Source organism: Ornithorhynchus anatinus, chromosome 18 (assembly GCF_004115215.2).
Source record: "Ornithorhynchus anatinus isolate Pmale09 chromosome 18, mOrnAna1.pri.v4, whole genome shotgun sequence".
NCBI classification, from domain to species: Eukaryota; Metazoa; Chordata; class Mammalia; order Monotremata; family Ornithorhynchidae; genus Ornithorhynchus; species Ornithorhynchus anatinus.
Genome location: NC_041745.1, coordinates 9,963,699 through 9,972,767, shown reverse-complemented (window position 1 = coordinate 9,972,767; position 9,069 = coordinate 9,963,699). Strand labels below are relative to the sequence as shown.

The 9,069-nt window shown below is 44.5% G+C and overlaps 1 protein-coding gene across 16 annotated transcripts in view; it reads right to left on the bottom strand.

The window, feature by feature from the left end:
- Positions 1 to 9,069, bottom strand: part of CASK (calcium/calmodulin dependent serine protein kinase) — a 321,131-nt gene that overhangs the window by 144,123 nt on the left and 167,939 nt on the right. The gene's annotated exons all lie outside the window — the stretch shown is intronic.

Genomic DNA, 9,069 nt, shown 5'->3' with positions numbered 1-9,069 from the left:
GTCCGATGGTCAGAACAAATAATTAAAACCTAAAGATAGCATGGAAGGGAACGTTCTCCGGTGGGAAATAAGCTCAATGGTGAGAGATGTCTGCTCAATCAATTGCTCAATGGCACTTATTGAGCACTTAATCTGTGAACACTGTGCTGTGCACTTGAATAGGTATAAAAGAGAAAGTCTACTTTGTTCATTAGTGTCGACTGCATTCTAATTTGAGGATGAAGGGAAGCAGAGTGTGACATGAGCATAATTTAGAATGAGAGTTAAATTTGTAATAGAGAGAAACACAACTGATGGGGAAAAACAGAGATGAGGATACTTTTAATACAGTCAGCATTCAGAAGAAAATCACATACACGGTCTTTTAAATATAAAGTGGTCAATAAACAGACACATTCCCTGTGCACAACAAGCTTACAATCTAGAGAGAGAGACCAAGAGGGAAAGAGTCACAGAAAGTCAGGGAGACAACTTACTAAGCACATACTAGTTACCAAACACTGTGCAAAATGACAGCATAGATACGAAATTATCAAATTAAACAGTTTCTGTTCCACATGGGGGTTGCAGTCTAAGACGCAGAGTAAAATAGATTTTATCCTTCTACATATGAGAAAGCTGAGCCACAAAGAAGTTAAGTGACCAGAGGAAGCTATGACAAGGCACTCCGCCCTACCAGCAGAGTGGCAATGTCAGCTGAGGGGAAGCCACAGTGTGGCCACAATAATTATAATATACTGTGGGGTCTGTCGAGTCCTCGCTAGGTGTTCGGCACTGTACTAAGCGCTGGGGTAGATACAAGATAATCATGTGCGGGCAGGCGCAGTTACTGTCTCACATAGGGTTCACAGTCTAGACAGGAGGGAGAAGAGGTAGTTAACTCTAACTTTATAGATGAGGAGGAAACCGAGGCACGGAGAAGTTAAGTGACTTGCCCAAGGTCAACAGCAGGCACGTGGCTTTTTTTGTGTTGCTCTCCTTGGCATGGACTATGATTTCTTTTTGACCGTACTTGTTATGGCATTTGTAGCCAAGCACTGTTCTAAGCACTGGGGTAGATATAAGTTAATCAAGTTGAACACAGTCCTTGTCCCACACGGGGCTCACACTCTTAATCCCCAGTTGACATATGAGGAAATTGAGGCACAGAGAATGAAGTAACTTGCCCAAGTTCACATGGCAGACAAGTGGCAGAGTCGGGATTAGAACCCAGGTCCTTCTGGTGTCAGCTGGGCACCCCAAATTGGGCTCAGATTGGACACAGTCCCCATCTCACATGGAGTTCAGAGTCTACGTGCAGAGGAGAACAGATACTTTAGCCTCACTTTAGAGATGAAGAGACTGAGGCACAGAGGAGTTAAGTGACTTACCCAAAGTCACACAGCCAGCAAGTCGGGGGGAGTCAGGAATAGAACCCAGGTCTCCTGACTCCCCATGCTGTGCTAGTTCCACTAAGCCATGCGAAGCAGCGTGGCTTAGTGGAAAAGAGCCTGGGCTTCGGAGTCAGAGGTCATGAGTTCGACTCCCGGCTCTGCCACTTGTCAGCTGTGTGACTGTGGGCAAGTCACTTAACTTCTCTGTGCCTCAGTTCCCTCATCTCTAAAATGGAGATTAACTGTGAGCTACACGTGGGACAACCTGATTACCCTGTATCTCCCCCAGCGCTTAGAACAGTGCTCGGCACCTAGTAAGCGCTTAACAAATACCAACATTATTATTATTATTATGCTGCTTCCCTAAATGGAAACTAAACAGTCAACAAAAATGCTTGTCAATACTGAAGAGGAAAGTTACTTGATTATAGACCTTTAACAAAGTAGCTATATAAAGGGGTGACACCTGAAAGGGGTGACAGAGAAGCAGAGTGGCTTAGTGGAAAGAGCCCGGGCTTGGGAGTCAGAGGTCTTGGGTTCTAATCCTGGCTCCGCCACTTGGCAGCTGTGTGACTTTGGGCAAGTCGCTTCACTTCTCTGCCTCAGTTTCCTCATCTGTAAAATGGGGATTAGGACTGTGAGCCCCACATGGAACAATCTGATAACCCTGTATCTACCCCAGTGCTTGGAACAGTGCTCGGCACATAGTAAGCCCTTAACATATACCGTCATCATAATCATCACCATCTGTTAGATTTTCTTGCTGGTGTTATTTTTAAGAAACTCATCCAGGTTACACACAGCCTGAGTAGGGAACTCGTCTGACGACTGCTGTTGTGTACTCTCCCAAGCAAAGAGTACTGTGTTGTACACACAGAAAGCCCTCAATGAATACGACTGATTGATTGCATTAGTTCTCGTTCTCCTACTAAATTGACACAACCTTCACCTCCTCAGGATCAGGACGAAGTTTTCCATTTACTTGCGGTTTTCAAAGAGCTCAGTATAGTCTCTTACCCACAGCGTTCAGTAAGTGCTTCCTTAATACACTGTTGTCCCCCAAAGAGCAGTGTAGTAGAAGAGCCATGAGAAGGGCCGATGATAGATTGCCCTCTGCTGGTCAATGGGGCAAGTGACATCACCAGAAAAGGCCGCCTGTCCACTCTGGGGTGAGGTTCAACTGGTCTTCATGGAGGTAGGGATTTGAGAAGGATTTTGCAGTCACATATGCCTGAGCTCCGTCTTCTTAGGCCAAGAAATAGGGCTTATTTTTCTCCCCTTTTGGTGTACTACATAGAGGGGGAATGTCAGGCTACATAATAGGACAGGCATGAAAACTATTTTTTAAATGAAATTTAAGCGCTTCCTATGTGCCAGGCACTGTATTACCTCCTGGGATAGACACAAACTAATCAGGTTGGACACAGTCCCTGTCCCACATGAGGCTCACAGTCTTAATCCCTATTTTACAGATGAGGGAGCTGAGGCCCAAGAAGTGAAGTGACTTGCCCAAGGTTATATAGCAAATGACAAAACTGGAATTAGAACCCAGGTCCTTCTGACTTCCAGACCCACGCTCTATCCACTAGGCCACACTGCTTCTAGCAATGAATGTATTGCCTCTTGAGTAAAAGTCAACTTTAAATGACGACTTCTTCTTCTAAGGTATACATGGTGTTATTATATAATATATAATGCCATTAGTCATAATGGAATTAATTGAATAAATAGTAAGCATTGGCAGTGCAGTGCTTGAAGCACTTGACTTGGGGGATGCAATACCAACACAAGACCCACTGCTTGCCCACAATGAGCTTTCGCCTTAAACAAACAGCTTGGATTTGAAAGTGGACACCCACAAAGATAAATGCTTTTTGTCCCTCTACTTCAAATAAATTGGTGTCTGGTAACATATTTATCTAAAATGTCTCACTCTGGAACATGGATTTGGGTTGATGGAAACGCCTTATGAGAGGAGGGCTTCCAGGAGAAATAAAGAATTCAGGAACTCCACTTCTCAATTTTGGCAATACTTCTTTAACCAAGAGGCATTTCAGTGTCTTGTTTGCTTTTGCTTTAAAAATAATATGTGTAGCATAAAATTTAAACCTGGAGGTGTGTTATAGTGTACTCTCCCAAGCACACAGTAAGTGCTTGCTAAATGCCCCTGATTGACTGATCGACACTGTGGGGTATGGGAAAGGAGGGGCTATGCTTGCTTCTTTAGACTGCTGGGACTTACTGACCTACAGGGAGCAGGGACTTGGGCATTTGGGGCTATTCATTGCAAATGAGCAGTTGGCAGGCGGCTCAAGGATCTCATCCTTCCCTGGGGCCAGGGGTCAACCTGGGGACTCTGAAATAGATACAGAGATACAAATAGATACAAATAGAAATAGGAAGGAAGGAAACCGATGCCAGTGCCAAGAACTCGTTCAAGATAAGATTCCTCAGTAACTCGCAGAAAGGGAAGTAGCGAGTAATTCCCTAACAGGCGACGTGCAGTGCAAGCTTAACAGAGAACATCCTCCACGCCATGTGACGCTGCTTTTTACCCAAGAATTCTAGTCTTTTTTTACTGACCAGTTTACTGAGGATCACACTTTCCACTTTCAAAGCCTTAGGAAAAGCACTGTCCTCCAAGAAGCCTTCCCTAACTAAGCACTCAATTGCCTCTTCTCCCACTTCCTTCTGTGTCACCCTCGCACTTGAAACTGCACCCTATCACCCCTCCCTCAGCCTCAAGGGACATATGGATGTACCCGCATTTTCTTTAAGTATTGTAATGCCTATATCCCCCTTTAAGCTGTAAGCTCACTGTGGGTGGGGAACATGTCTAACTACTCTGCTAGATTTTCCTCACCCAAGTGTAAGTACAGTGCGCTTTGCACAGTAAGTACTCCATAAATACGAATGATTGATTGAAAGTATTTTCTCCTATGGATTTTATTCCTTATCCAGTTTTCTTTCAAAATTTAAAGCAATCGGTCAGTGGCATTTATTGAGTGAGTGCTGTGTACACAGCCCTGTATTAAACTCTTGGGAGAATACAACAGAGATGGTAGACACATTCCTCGCCAACACAGAGTTTACAGGCTAGAGGGAGCAACAGACATGAAAATAAATATTGGATAGGTACAAAGGATTGTGGGGCTGAGGGTGCGGTGATTATCTACTGTGTAAGTGACGTAGAAGGAAGAGGGAGTAGGGGAAATGCAGGCTTAGTCAGGGAAGGCTTCTTAGAGGAGATGTGCTTTTAATAAGGTTTTGAAAGTGGGAAGAGTGATCATCTGAACGGTAGGCACGTGCCCTGACCAAAAAGAGCTTACAATATTGGGGGAAAAAGATCCTTTTGAAAATCTGGACCTTTTTTTAAATAACAATAGCGGCATTCGTGACAGCTTTTGCTTCTGTTCTTGAAATGATTACAGAAGTGATGAACAATGGTCATATTTTCTTTAAAAGAATGGTGTGCTCTTGTATTTTTATCTATTCAGATATTTGGTTATAAGAGGAAAAACTTCCTATTTTTAGAAATTTTGAAATGAGATGGCTCTGATATCAGCATCCTGCCTTCAGAAGATGAGCTCCAAAAATATCTGCCCTAGATTGTCAATACTTCTTCCCCCTGCCTCTCAGACTTCTCTCTTGCCTTATCCTACACCACCGGCCTTGCAAAATTTTGGAAAATGTTTGGAACATTCTCCAGAACTCTTCAGATAACTGCCTCCTTCCTTAGTTAGCCCCACAGATAAAAGAGAAGCACCATGGCCTAGTGGAAAGGACATGGCCCCAGAAGTCAAAGAGCATGGGTTCTAATCCTGGTTTTACCACTTGTTTGTGTGTGACCCTGGGCAAGTCATTTAACTTCTCTATGCTTCAGTTAACTCATCTGCAAAATGGGGATTAAGACTGTGAGCCCCTTGTCAGACGAGGACTGTGTCCAACCTGATTACCTTGATTATTTTGCCCTGATTATCGTAGTGTTTAATACAATGTCTGGCACATAGTAAGTGCTTAAAATGATTAAAATAATAATGATAACAATGATAGTAATGATAATTATAATAATAACAATAATCCCAGCTCTGCTGCTTGTATGCTATATGACCCAAGGGCAAGTCGCTTAACTTCTCCTGTGCCTCAGTTACCTCACCTGGAAAACAGGGATTAAGACTGTGAGCCCCACGTGGGACCTGGACTGTACTTTACCTGATTAGTTTGTATCTACCCCTGCGCTTGATACGGTGCCTGGGACATTGTAAGCACTTAAATACCACCCAAATCCTACCCACCAAACCTTCTCTGTTCTTCAGTTTCCTCATTTGTAAAATGGGGAATAAGTCCCACTCCCCTTATACCGTGATGCCCATGAAGGACAGGGGCCCTGACTGTCCTGATTACGTTGTATCTACCATAACTGACTGACACACAATAAGCATTCAATAAGTACCATAATAAACATATCTTCACCCTACCCTTCCAGCTGTCTATTTTGTGCCCCCGTCTCCTGTTCGGCACAGAAGAGCCAGACGAGGCAGAACCTGTGTGTGTGTATGCCCAGAGGAGAGGGAAGGGGAAGCAGCTAGAGCCTTCGGGGAAGAACCTCAAAATGAGGAAGAGGAGGGAAGAGCTAAATGGAATCCCATAAGGCAATACAGCCAGAGGAAAAGTTTTCCAGTGAGCCTGGCCAAACGCTCAGTCAGGTGCTCTAAGGTACTAGTCCAATAGCTTCCCTGATGTTCCTGTGAAGGGCTGCCTCCTTTTTTTTTTTGACATTTTGCATATTCTACTATAACCAATGCTATTTATTGAGCATTTTCTGCGTGCGGAACACTGCACTTGGTGTTTGGGAATTGGTTGGCACAAACCCCACCCTGTAACTAATATGCAGGTTTCCCTTTCCAAGTTATTTCCCCCCTTTCTAGAACCTTTGGTTTGTCTTCTCACTCTCCCCAGCTCCTAATACAACATACACTGCATAAAATAGATGCAAAATTCTACCAAGACTACCTTCGGACCCTGATTCCTTTCCATTTCTCTTACTGAATATTCTTTTCAGAGACCATCCTTTGGCTCTCAGCTCCTGAATAGCAGTGGGATCCCCATGGGGGACAGGGACTGTGCCCAAACTGATCAACATATCACTTAGATCAGAGCCTGACAAATACCGTAATTATTATCATTGTGAGTATGCCCTGAGGTTGTACTCTGATGAATGGCAGCTACCCTTGCAGCCACTCTCTACTGCACTAGGAAAGAAACACAGTGGCAGGGGCCGTTTGCTCTTAAAATTCTACAGTTTACCCCAACTCTCCCTTGCTCAGCTGAATGAAGTGACTTTGGTTCCTCTCCACTGGACAAAACAATCCAATCCAATCCATCAATCCCTGGCATTTACTGAGTGCTTAATCAATCAACTGTATTTATTGAGCGCTTATGGTGTGCAGAGCACTGTAACTAAGTGCTTGGAAGAGTACAGTACAATAGAATTAGCAGTCATGTTCCCCGGCCTTAACAAGTTTACAGTCTAGAGGGATAGACTGACAGAAATACATAATTTATAATATATAATTTAAAGATATATACATAAGTGCTGTGGGGCTGGGGGTGAGGCGAATAGCTAATGTCCAAAGGTCACAGACTGAAGTGCAAAGGTGACAGAAGGGAAAGTAAGGTGGGGAAATGAGAGATTAAAGGGTAAAGGCCTCTTGGAGATGTGACCTTACCAATAGAGGAGAGTGGTGATCTGGCATACATATGGGGGAGGGAGTTCCAGGCTAAGGGAAGGACACGGGAAAGGGGTCAGCAGCAAGACAGATGAGATCAGGGCACAGTGAGTAGGGTGGTGCTAGAGCAGCAGAATGTGTGGGCTGGGCTGGAGTAGGAGAGGTTACTGTGTGACAAGTACCATACTAGGTGCTTGGGAGAGAACGACACTGTAGAGTATGAAGCCGTGTTCCCTGTCTACAAGGAATTTGCAGTCTGGAGGGAGCTTCAGCCCAATATCTGTTCTTCTCTGCCACAGGACTGATGCAGGGGAATTCAGGGTGAGGGAAGGAAGTGGGGTTCTTCCTTCATAGACTGGGATCCCCAAGTAGCATGGGGACTCTGTCTGATCCAGTTATCTTGTACCTACCTACCTTAGTACTCAGTATAGTGCTTGGTACATAGTGCTTCATAAATACCAAAATAATAATAATTTTAATCACGAACAGGAGGGTTAGCTCTGGGACTCCTGCCCCCTAAATGCTTCCAATTTAGTAGGGAACCCAGGAAAAACAAGAACATAATAATAATAAAGATGGTATTTGTTAAGCATTTACTATTTACCAGGCACTGTACTAAGCACTGGGGTGGATATAAGCCAATAGGGTTGGACATGGTCCCTGTCCCACATGGGGTTCACAGGCTCAATCCCCATTTTACAGATGAGGTAACTGAGGCCCAGAGAAGTGAAGTGATTTGCCCAAGGTAACATAGTAGACAAGAGGCAGAGCTGGGATTAGAACCCATGACCTCCGGACTCTCAGGACTGGGCTTTATCCACTGTGCCATGCTGCTTCCCAAATACCCTCAGTAACTGCAAGAAATGGTGACAGATGGGGCATAGGAGAAAGACTGGGATGGGCTTGGAGAAAGCTCCCAGAGAATGGTCTGGAATGGTAATTTCAAGAAATGGAGCAGAGAGCTGATGCCAGAAATAAAGAAAGGGCAACATGGGCAAGGGTTCAGAAGTAGGAGAGAAGCAATCGAACGAGGGAGATTCAACAAGTCAAGCGCGGATAACCAGAGCATGTGTGGCCCTACTACTACAGAAAGAGAAAACAGACCGCTGGTGGAGAACCTCCCTTTGAAGAGCTCTGAGGGCAAGGCAGAGAATCGATTGGAGGGGACTCAACTACTTTATTTAATCTGAATGCTTCTGACTTATGCAAATGACTTAGCTGCAATATAAGTTCTCTTTTTCCTACCCCAATTCTGGTCCCCCCGCTCTTGGGCAGCAGCTCCCGAGTACCAGCTTGGCATCAACAGCCTGCCGCCTCATCTTTCACTTTGAGGAATCCTGCCAGGGTCTGGGTTGCCTTTTTATGACCAAGAATGCTCTGGGCATCCTCTTTCAACCCTGACAGCTCTTCCACAGACCAAATGGACCACAGGAGACCCTCAGAGACATTGGAACCTCGCCTTGGGAGGCACAAATAAGTCAGGTGGTTAAAAAAAAAGTTTGATGCTAAATTAATTGTTCAGAAGGCTAATGTCATTCAGAAAACTGACTTCCTCAAATACTAAGCAGAAAGAAGGTTTCCATCCCAAGTAGATCTGCCAGCTAATGAGCACGGTTTTTGCAACAGTTCTGGGGAATCTGGGGATGCTGTCTACAAGAGAAAAGGCCATTTGAGGGATCTTGATTCCGTCAGAATAATGCACACGCCTAAGGTATGTAAAGTTTACCTAAACTTCTCAGGACAGAGGCTGTAGGATCTGAAGGCGATGAAGGAAACATTGCTTCCTGCACAAACTGCTCATCGGGGTTAATCTGACTTGCGCCTTTGTCAGATTCAGGAGAGACCGGAGGAGCTGCAGTTACTGATAAGAATTTGATAAAGTGGTTAAAATGTCCAATTGACTAATGAAGCTGGTGGATATGAAAAAGGAACCACTTCTCCAGGTGAGTGATTTGACTGTAGCCTTT